This window comes from Rhipicephalus microplus, chromosome 7, assembly GCF_043290135.1.
Source record: "Rhipicephalus microplus isolate Deutch F79 chromosome 7, USDA_Rmic, whole genome shotgun sequence".
NCBI classification, from domain to species: domain Eukaryota; kingdom Metazoa; phylum Arthropoda; class Arachnida; order Ixodida; family Ixodidae; genus Rhipicephalus; species Rhipicephalus microplus.
This window is the reverse complement of record NC_134706.1, coordinates 147,276,319-147,288,380: the sequence shown is the minus strand read 5'-3', so window position 1 is coordinate 147,288,380 and position 12,062 is coordinate 147,276,319. Positions and strand designations below refer to the sequence as shown.

The 12,062-nt window shown below is 46.6% G+C and overlaps 1 protein-coding gene across 3 annotated transcripts in view; it reads left to right on the top strand.

Annotated features, from left to right (window-relative positions):
* Positions 1–12,062, top strand: part of LOC142767101 (uncharacterized) — a 278,526-nt gene that overhangs the window by 151,379 nt on the left and 115,085 nt on the right. The window lies entirely within an intron of this gene.

Here is a 12,062-nt window from a genome sequence, read left to right as displayed (position 1 = left end):
ATCAAGGCTCAGATAGTGCTGTGTATTAACCTACTTCTATATTTTCTGTGCAGTTAGGAAATGCAAGCTCAATAAAAAAATTGTTCCTGTAACAATGCATTGAGGGCTAGAAAAAGCAACTTGTGCTTTTTTTTCGCCCTAATTGTTGATCCAAAATATAAATGTTATCGAAAGTCCCAAAACAGGTTTTAAACCTGCTCATGATATGAAAAGGTGGACGGGAATACTCGCTGCATTCTGAACGTGCAAGTAGTCTTGACATGCTAGCGCCAAGAAAGGATTGTAACTTGAGGAAATGACAACGACTTTAGCGGGAAATACGTAGAAACTAGTATGGTGTGAGCAAAATGGCCGCGAGTGTGCTATGAGCTAGCATGTATTCAAGTTTTACATGACACGCATACCATGACTATTATGTTTGGACCTGCCAATAACATTCGACGTCCATTCATGACATAATACTAAATTTGGTATATGTGAAAATGGTGAAAGGGCCGCGCGCATGCTATGAGCGTAGCACGTAGTCATGCTTTACATGACATGCATGTCATATTTATCTTGTTTAAACGTGTCATTTACTATCGTCGTCTGTTAAAGTCACGAGATACCATACTTTATATATGTGGAGCGAGCAAAACGGCCACGAGCGTGTAAAGAGCTTGGTATGCACGCGTGTCTTGATGATCATGTTTGTACTAGTCATATACCTTCGTCATTCGTTTACGTCGCGTAATACCAAACTTGGTATAATTCAGGCTAGTGAAACGACCGTGAGCGCATCATGAGTATGGGCATGTAGTGATGTTGTTACAAGACACACATGTCTTGCTTTTCATGTTAGTGTCCGTCACTTGTGTTCGCCATGCTGCTATGTCCTACCATACCAGTTTTGCAACATGTCATGAGTAAAGACCCACAGCAAGAGCAGCAAGACAATGAAATGTGAAAAATGACATTTATGACATACATATTATGATTTTCAGGTTATAACTAATCAGTCATGCTCGTCATACAGATACAGACATGTTGTGCGATACCAATTCGGGTATCGGTGTTTTTATCAAAATACCCAGGAGAGCTGAAAGTCGTAGGAGGCTAGATAGATAGATAGATAGATAGATAGATAGACAGATAGATAGATAGATAGATAGATAGATAGATAGATAGATAGATAGATAGATAGATAGATAGATAGATAGATACGCTCAAAGTCGCCGAAGTTCATTAAGAAATGCTTTGCATTTAAAATTATGCCATATACACTAAAGGAAACTATGTTTAGATGCGACGCAGCGGCCGTTACTAATTGCACTGGCGGCGGCATTGACGCTGGTACTCGTAATGTCGTTGCGATGGAGCGAAACCTGGAAACGCTTAAAGTATGCAGTGATTGACCAGCGTTTCCTATTAGAACGTGCCAAACGCTCCTAATGGTCAACGAGAGACCGAAGACTTGGATTAGACAGACACGCCCACAGTAGCCTTTTAGTTTGTGCACGGTGTAAATTTTCATTGCGAAGCCTTTCTTAGTGAACTTCGGCGAATTCTAGCGTATCTATCTATCTAGCCGCCTACGACTTTAATTGTCCGGGTCGTTTAGATAACGGTATCACTACCAAACTTGGTGTGGTGCAACATAACTGTATGGGAAGCATATTCGACAAGTCAGAACACGAACGTCACGACATGTATGTCCTGAATGTCTGGATTTACATTTGATTGATTGATATGTGGGGTTTAACGTCCCAAAACCACTATTTGATTATGAGAGACGCCGTAGTGGAGGGCTCCGGAAATTTCGACCACCTGGGGTTCTTTAACGTGCACCCAAATCTGAGTACACGGGCCTACAACAATTCCGCCTCCATCGGAAATGCAGCCACCGCAGCCGGGATTCGAACCCGCGACCTGTGGGTCAGCAGCCGATGGATTTACATTTCATGGTTCTAGAACTCTTGAGGTGGATCCCTCACATGACGTGTTGCAAAACTGGTATTTTATGACATTATTGCAAGGCGAACACAAGCAACAGACCCTAATATGAAAATCATGAAATGCTTGTCATGTAACAACATGACGAAATGCCACGCTCATAATGCGCTCACGGCCTTTCGCAAGCTTGACTTACACCAAATTTGGTATTACGGGACGTGAATGGATGATGAAGGTTTGCTATTGGTACAAACATAATAAACATGAGGTACGCATCATGTAACAACATGACTACATGCTACGCTCATGATGCGCTCGCGGCCGTTTCTCTAGCTTCACTTACACCAAACTTTTTGTTACGGGATCAGAATGGTTGACAAAAGTATGTGACTGGTGCAAACATACTCTTGAGTTACATGTCACGTGAGAACTTGAATACATGCCACGGTCAAGGTGCCAATACATTTTAACGTGACGTAGCGTGCGTGTTCGCCGGCGTTCATTTCGTCGCGTCACGCTAGCGTTTCTATGCCAGGCGCCGGTCCTGCCATATGCGAGCAGGCACGCACCGCGCGGCGTTGCTTTGACACAAGCGCGTTTCAGCACATCTAGTGTCCCACCAATACGAAAAGAGGGTGACGCAGTGTTGTCTGGTAACGCATCGGTGCGAAATGCAGCATTTCGCATTGTGCGCCGGTTGCCGTCGGGCCACGCTGACGGACGCTGGTCACGCCGGTTGCGCCTGGCGTCAGGCTAAAGAGTGCTCGCGTTTCGCTAACGTAGCATCACTATGCCCAGCGTGCTCGTGCGTCAACGCCAAATTGGAGTATATTGGGCTATTCATGATGCGCTCGCGGCCGTTTCTTAGCTCCACCTATACCAAATTTGGTGTTATTGGGCGTCAAGGAATGACGAAATATATGATTGGTGTAAACATGAAAATACTGACACGCGCATCATGTAAGAACATGACAACATACCACGCTCGTAGCGTGCTCACGGCCGTTTTTCTAGCTTCACATGTGCTAAATTTGGTATCATGTGACGTTAATAGACGACGAAGGTGAACTACACATCGAAACATAATAATTATGACACGGAAGTCGTGTTCGGCATCACTTACCTCCACCTTGTAACGTTCCCTATAAAAAACAGCGTTTTCAGTATACCCTAGTGCGTGTCAGCATGCTGGGTGACACTGGAAACGCTGTACAGTGTGTCCCAGGGTACTACTGCGCGCTGCGAGGCACTGACCTAGCTGTACAGCCCGGCCAGCGCCACCCAGTGCATTGAAACGCACTTGGTCGCACTGTACAGCGTAGCCCAGTGTCTTAAAGTGCACTGGGAGACGCTGACCACGCTGCAAAGTCTCTATCACCCACCGATAACGTTAGCGGCACTTTGAAAGAAACTAGACGTGATCAGCGCAATTTCTGTAAGACTTCATGTTGAATCGCGAGATGTCAAGCGTAAAATTTACCGAATATGATGGTACTCTCATCTATGTGCTGCATATATATAGCTCTAGTTTTAGTTAGGCAATGAATGCCAGAACGCTGAAGCCTTCATAAGTCGAGCGCGCAGGTCAAGAACGTCGCCAGGATTTTTCTGGGAGTACCAATGACGCTTGTGTTCCAGCAGTAGGGCAGGGAGGAACAGAACTTGTACGTCGTGTTTTAACTATGCTGGCTCCTGGCCGGGGGGCAAAGGGGGGCTTGCGAAAATATTGGTAAAAAAGATCCAGCCCACACATGAATTCTCCCCCCCTGGTGCGTATGCGCTTTCCTTGAAAATTGATCAAAATTTGTGAATGTATTTTATAAAGGCATCGATAGAACTGATAATTAGAAACACCCCTATTGAAAAAAACGTCCACCATAGGAATGGTGGATACCACCATCAACCATTTTGGTAGATTATGATGGTGAAAATGTTGGTGGCACATGGTGTACGTTGGCGTATGGTGGATGGCGCGCTCCAGCCGGCAGTGCTAGAGCACAAACCAGCTTCAGAACCCCCGTGACGAGCTGGCACTAAAGAAATAATAAAAATGTTTGTATAAAAAAACATTGTAAAAAGCACCTGCAAAAAGCGCGACAGCACGGAATTGAACCTGCCATCATCAGATTCCAAACAGAGCGCACTAACCACGGCGCCGCACCGACAGATGGCTGTTGGGGGTGTTACAGTAGTCAACTCACAAACTCACAGTTCAACTTCACTTTTGTTTGTCGCTTACTCGAGACTGACGGAATCTGCACCTGCTACTAACATTTGCACATTTGATAAACACGAACAAGTGCTGCCTGAAACAATTGCCACTACAACAATGGCAACAGCGCTATGTTTATTTACAATTTCCAACTGCAAGAAAAAAAAACAACTCGGTTGACTTAGGAGCAGGTAGAGTTTAATGGCGGTTACTGCCAAGTTTATTATCCACTTCTCGCTGCTTCCATAGGGCGATATCTGTTTAGACTTCATGACGCTTCTATGCTCATTTGATAGATGCGCCCGCACAATTGATTGTGATGTTTTTCGCGCAACGCACAGCGCAGTCCTGCCAGCGCACCACTGTTGCTCTGTCGTTTGGAACAACTACATATTATATTGGCCAAAATGAATGCAGTGCGCCTGAAACATTATGCTATCATATTGGTGCACTTAGCATACGAATGGACGAGTGTGTGTTCTCGCATAAGAGCCAGCGAAGTGCCGGCGAGTGCGATCGGCGGCTGTTGGTGAGGGGAGGCGTACATTTAGTGGAAGTGCTGCAAGCGCGTCGCATCGATATTTGTTGCTTTTTGTACGGACACAATAAAACATGCTTTATTTAGGGTAAATGATGCCGCAGCTGTGCTGTATTGTCATTTTTACTAGTCAAATAGTGCATTCTGAAATTCAGAAGTGCCGTCAACACTTGTACGGGCTCGGTTGGTTAAATTACCCTTTGTTCGAAATCATGATGGTAGAACACAACGGTGAAAGTCAAATTCGCTGAGGCTCGTCTCGACACATGTAAAAAGTGAAAGTTTATGCATATTCGCACACAGTTTGTTAACTTAAAAGTATGGCTCAAGCAATAGAGTGTGCAAGAATTGCCGGGGTTGCGTTTCTAGCGTGATGACATGAAGTGACCACTGTGTTCTGCTCTAACGTTGAAAGGGGCGATTGCGAACTGGAGCTCATTTATTTCTCGACAACTGAGCGCCGATCTAAAACACTTATTGTCACTGTTCACAGTGACACCTCTAGTCTTCTAAACATCATAACAAAGAGAGACATCGTGGATGCCAAACTTATGTAGGTACTATTCAGGTATGTAGGTACGTGCACGAAATGTAAACATATTTACGGCCGCGTATTCTACGCTCCACAAAAATTGAAGCGTTGTTGACACCACTGGAATAAAAAAACACACGTGCTAGAAAGCGTAATGAGCAGCATCAGTTTCTTTTGACCATAAACATATCTGCGCATACAAGAATGAAACACACATACAAGAAAGAAACAATTGATTTCACACACTGTCATGTGCTTTTTGATCAAGCCACCATCATTTACAAAGCTTCCATCACGCCATCATCAACGACCTTGCTCACTAAGTCTTCCACCAAACACGTCTTGCCTCGCCACCATCAGCCGGCATTTTCCACCGTCACCACCACCTTCTGGCACCATTTTTTCCCTCTAGCCGTCATAATTCGGCGTTTTCCACCGTCACCACTACTGGCTCGCCACCATCACCACCAACCGCCATCTTTCTTTTGCCCTCTCACCGTCGCAAGCTATTTTGCCCACTGCAGTTTCCACCATATGCACTAATATTTCCACCATATCCCCTATCATTTCCACCACATTCACCGATGGTCCAGCATCCACGAAACCATGACTTTCAATAGGGACAGTAAGACAGTAGTATCAGCCTGATAATCAACACCATCCTAGTCTTGCAGTGAGTTGTTGCGGCTCGTACCGTAGGAAGCCACACGCCCCCGGCAGCAGTTACCCGCTGGAATTCCCGATATCGTCGTTTTTAGCTTCTCATTTGCGTAGCCGAAGGTGTAAATATCACCACCCATGAGTAAGTTTTGATCTATACTACACTATAACGATTATTAGAACCTTTTTAACTGAATATCTAGCATTTTCACAGCAACCGAGACGCAATAAGTAGAGCCCCAAGCCTAATGGTTGTTTTACTTAGAGTGAAGTGCTGCGGCTGTCGTACGCGTAACGTAAACGAGGAGGACACAAAATACAAATTATCAAGCGACAGAACATACAGTGTTGAGTGAACAGTACAGATGAACGCTGTTTTCTACTTGGGTAATACTAGCCGCATAGCGAGTCACTACGACTGCCGTGACACATCTGCAGCTAGGCTAACAAGCTTTGTGGCAAAACGTGCCAGATGAATGTGATCGAAGGCAACCCGCGAAGACTAAGGTAACAATCACCTGTTTGGCGCGAGCACGAAGGGACAAAACACTGCGTATGTAAACGACAGAATCAAACTACTGGATACCTGAATGTCTTTTACGATGAAGAAAAATATGCGCATTCTCGTGCGTCAGGTGTGGAGTAGTGAAATAAGAAGAAAAGTAAGGTTTGAAGTAGTGGGCAGCGTGTCAAATTCCGAATGTATGATGTGATGAGGTAGTAGGTTCGACTCCGGCTCGTTCACTATCTTACAAGTTTTTTTTCCCTGCACGTGTGTTTCGGCCTTTATTACGATTTGCGCATCACCAAAGTTTTCGAAAGCAATTTCAAAGCCAGATTTCGGCCGATAATGGGTGTCCCAGTGTGCAGCGCCAGCGTGCCTCGTGCAGCGTGGCACTGTCTCAGTGTCAGCGCCACTCTGGTCCAGTAATGAGGTATGGCGCTGGACCAGTGCCATTGGTTTTTGCGATAGGGCTGTGCTGATTTAAAAGAGACATATCAACCTTTCTCATTCGAGCTTCGCATATCATCGATACCTAGTGTACGTGGGAGCTGCCAAGTTTTTATTGTTCAATTACGCAAAGAAAAAACCTCACCAGTCCTACTTCGAGGTGCGTATACACGGACACAGTGCGTGTATATACGGTGCGGCCTGTCAACGGTTGTGCCGTGCAAGCAGTTGTTTTCAACCAAGGAATTCGCAAGCAGACGGGGCCTGCTCTTGCGTTGCGAGGGTAGAAAGGGGGGGAGCGTCGAAAAGAGTGGAGGAGGGAACGCGAATGCGCAATGGGGGCCACGGGGAGAGATGGAAAAGGAGAGGTGAGATTAGCGTTGGCTATCAGACTCTGCCTGCGTCACTGTTGAGGGCGAGAGAAGGAAAGCGGAGGAGGTAAAAAAGAGGGCAAGCGCATGCGAAGGAAGGGTGGCCATGCCACACAGCAAATCGAACCCCACTCAAGATGTTTTGCATAAAAAAGAATGCTTGAAATTGTTTTCGAGTATGGTGAAAGCGGAAGCACTGTGCAAGGTGGCAGAATCACTGGCGCAGCCCAAGGAGGTTAGGAATACTGCGGATAACCGCGTGCATGCTATTACAAGGTTCGCGATGCCCTCGTTAGGCCGAAGTTGGGATGAGAGAGGCAAGCAAAAAGTGTAGTCGACGACGCCCTCCTAGAAAATGTCACCAAACGGAAAACAATATCAGCTATCTCTCAAGTTTCACCCCTTCCTAGTTGGCTGTCAAGAAATAGCTAGATTTAGATAATATAGCTAGAAGAACTGTGACAACCACTTTGATGTTCAAGAAATTGGAACTTACAAAGGAAGCAGCAATTATTAGGAGATTAAATTATCAAACTGCGGGAAAAAGCATTTTCTGCATGATGGTCACTGGGTCACACGTCAACCTGTTACCTTTATGGCTGTACCGCAAGATTGCAGAGGCAGTATTTAACTTTTAACGGTGTGGGTGTGTGTGCTTACGTCGAGAGCGTGATCACACACTTCGGGACAAGAAAACTGCAAAATACAATTGCTAAACTCTTCACTACCGTGAAAATGTTTCTTGTAAAAAATAGGGGTCCTGCTTTATTGAATCTGGTGTCATTCGAAGCCTTAGATTTTGTTTAGCATGCAGTGGCCACTGTTAGTGCTTTACAGTTAAACGCTAATACGGATCTCAGGCATGCCCTCCAGGGGATACTCTGCCTGAAAAAGTCGTGTGTATGGTCATAGTATTCTCTGCAATGCCAGTTGCCATACCAGCGTGGAGGCGTCCCTTTTGTATGCGAGAGTGACTCCAAGAAGAGCGGGAAAGAATGGAGTGTGCGTGTATAATCATAAAAATTATACCCTCTTTACTAGGTGATATCCTCAGTTTTTGTCAAGAAAAAAGTAGGCAGGCTTCGTATGAGCTTGGACTTAAATAATTGAACGGTGACGTGAAAAGACAGCATTATGAGCTCCTAAAGCGGGAAAACTTGAAAGGAACATTGGCCAGGTCCACCTATCGTAGCTGCCTGGACGAAAAATTTAATTGTTTACCAGATTTCACTGGACGAGACAAGGTCGAGTATGTGTAGTTTAGCAGCCCCTTTTGACAATGCTGTTGTCTGTGTATCCCGTTCAGCAATCATTGGCCTCTGAAGTTTCTCTAAAACAAATGATGTAATTCATCGATTGCAGCCCTCATGCAGTGTTAGAACAGCCAATGGCAGCCAATGGCTTATGCATTTCTTGTGCTTGTACGAAATGCACCACTGTTATGTATAAGTAAAAAAGAGTTGTCAGCGTTTATTTTCGCTTCGGTAAATTTTGCCACTTTGTTTACTTTGTTTTGCCACTTTGTTTTGCCACAAACTTTGCCACTTTGTTGCCTATGAGACTGACAATGAATCACCATTGTTAGTGCATTTTAGAGATATTGTGTGCAAACAAAGACACAAGAAAGAAGCCAACAAGTGCAAAGTAGACCAAAGCAGAGCAAGAAGTGCAAATACGCACAATAGTAGAAAAGAAAGAAATCATTAAAACCTGTGTGCATGTGCTCATAATGTAGGAGAACCTGTGTCTGGCCAGCGTGAGAGTCTGTGTGACAAACTAACCTGTTGAAACGTTTGACTTTTGATATGTAATTAAAATCGAAGGTTTATTCCTAAATGTGAACCTCTCGTGTATTATGAATATTTATTAATCAGCTCAGCTCTAATGTTTATGCCTTACTGGAAAAATACTTGTGACCACCTCCCTTCAACAAAGGTTATTTCGGAGGCTTTATACTATGGATTTGGAGGGAACAACCTCTCACTACCAGGCATGTTGTCACGTTTTTCTACTGAAGAACATATGAGTACAACCACAGACGACATGGAGGTACACGCAACATCCGTCACTAGACTACCTGGCTTCTGAAACGAGATGTCAGAAACTAGTAAATGAAACATCGCTGGGTGACTACCTTCGAACCGTCAAATATTGCCTCTCAGCTGGTAAAACGATGAAATGGGCACGTAAGTAATCAAATCATATTGTCACGGGGTCGTGACGTGGCCGAAGACAGGAGACTTCGTGTTGGGATTGAACTGTTTATTTGGGCGAACCTGTGCTTGGTAAACGGAAAGTCCAATTACAGCAGCAGTCCCGCACAGATAGCAGTATCGGACTGATAGCGGCGAACGGAGCGTCGGCCTTCGATCAACAACTCACAAGCGGCGAAGCGCGTCGGCATTTATACTCTTGCCGTCGAATGTTCTAGCGTTATCGCTGGCGGTGGTGTAGCTTCCAGAACAATCTGTACCGTTCGCAAAGTGGGCGTGATCTTATCGAAATGATCTACTACAGTCCGGAACCTTCTAGAAAACTACAGGCGCGGTTTGCGCTGAGAATCGTGTGGTGTTTGGGACGATAACAAAAACTTGGGAAATGGAACGTGGCATTGCCCCCCTCTGTAAAAAAGGCATCGTCCCGATGCTTTACCTAAAGATGAAAGTACAATAATAATGCAAAAAAGTACAATGAATAAATTCCAATACAACAATAATACAAAAAACACTGGTTCAGATTGTTAACGCGCATGAAATGGCTTGAGGCGCGCCACATGGACGACTTCAGGTCGCGATCGGCGTCGTTGAGAGTTCGTGATGCCGTCGGGGACAACCTGGTAATCAAGTGGGCCGAGACGTCGAACCACCCTGTACGGTCCGAAGTACCGTCGCAGAAGCTTTTCACTTAGTCCACGTCGGCGTATCGGCGTCCACACCCAAACACGTTCACCAGGCTGGTATTCCACGAAGCGTCATCGAAGGTTGTAACGGTGGCTGTCGGTCGTCTGTTGATTCTTGATACGGAGACGCGCAAGTTGTCGGGCTTCTTCGACGCGTTGAAGGTACTCGCTCACATCGAGGTTTTCTTCGTCGGTGACGTTGGGTAACATGGCATCGAGCGTCGTTGCCAGGCTCCTTCCGTAGGCCAATTTGTATGGAGATATCTGCGTCGTCTCCTGCACCGCCGTGTTGTATGCGAAGGTCACATACGGAAGAATGGCGTCCGACGTCTTGTGTTCGACATCGACGTACATAGACAGCATGTCGGCGATCGTCTTGTTAAGCCGCTCGGTGAGGCCGTTGGTCTGTGGGTGGTACGCTGTCGTCCGGCGGTGGTTTGTTTGGCTGTATGCCAAGATCGCTTGAGTTAAGTCGGCAGTGAATGCCGTTCCTCTGTCGGTGATAAGGACCTTCGGGGCGCCGTGACGTAGGACGATATTTTCGACGAAGAACTTAGCTACCTCAGATGCGCTGCCTTTAGGCAGGGCTTTTGTTTCGGCGTAGCGGGTGAGGTAGTCGGTAGCTACCACGATCCACTTGTTTCCGAAAGCCGACGTCGGGAAAGGCCCCAGTAGGTCCATACCAATCTGCTGGAAAGGTTGGCAAGGTGGATCAATTGGCTGCAGAAGTCCCGCTGTCCTTGTCGGCGGTGTCTTGCGTCGCTGACAGTCCCGGCATGTTCTCACATAACGAGTGACGTCGGTGGTAAGACGTGGCCAGTAGTACCTGTCTTGTATCCTCGCGAGCGTGCGGGAAACACCGAGGTGCCCTGCCGTCGGATCGTCGTGCAGGGCCGGCAGGAGTTCTGATCGCAGAGCTGAAGGCACCACAAGAAGGTACTTAGCTCGAAGCGGTGAAAAATTTTTCTTTTGTAGAAGACCGTTTCGTAGAAAGAACGACGCAAGTGCGCGCTTGAATACCTTCGGGACTTCGGCGGTCCTGCCTTCGAAGTATTCTATTAGGGCCTTACGTTCCGGGTCGGCCCGCTGTCGTTCAGCGAAGTCGTCGATAGTTATCGTTCTTAAGAAGTACTCGTCATCCGGGTCGTCGGGTAGCGGTTGGTCGACAGGCGCACGAGAGAGATAGTCGGCGTCGGAGAGTTTTTTGCCGGACTTGTAAATGACAGTAATGTCATACTCTTGAAGTCTCAGGCTCCATCGTGCGAGGCGACCTGAAGGGTCCTTCAAGGTGGCTAGCCAACACAAGGCGTGGTGGTCGCTTACAACTTTGAAGGGCCTGCCGTAGAGGTAGGGGCGAAATTTCGACGTAGCCCAGATGATGGCGAGGCACTCCTTTTCTGTTGTGGAATAATTTGCTTCTGCTTTGGATAGCGATCGGCTGGCGTAACTAATAACCCTTTCAAGTCCGTCAGCCCTTTGCACAAGAACGGCGCCAAGACCTACGCTGCTTGCGTCAGTATGTATTTCTGTCTCGGCGAATTCGTCGAAACGGGAAAGTAACGGAGGCGTCTGGAGGCGATGTTTAAGCTCCTGGAAAGCGTGTTCCTGTGGCGTTTCCCACTTGAACTCCACGTCGGCCTTGGTAAGGTTAGTGAGAGCATCGGCGATGCGGGCGAAGTTTTTCACGAACCGCCTTTAATAGGCGCACAGGCCCAGAAATCGGCGCATGGTTTTCTTGTCAGTGGGCGGCGCGAAGTCGGCGATGGCGGCTGTTTTCCGTGGATCGGGACGAACTCCAGATTTGCTGATAACGTGCCCCAGAAACAGGAGCTCCTCATACGCAAACCTGCACTTTTCTGGCTTCAGTGTGAGTCCGGAAGTCTTGATGGCTCCAAGTACAGCTTCAAGGCGCCGAAGATGCTCGTCGAAACTCGAGGAAATCACGACGACGTCGTCCTAGTACACA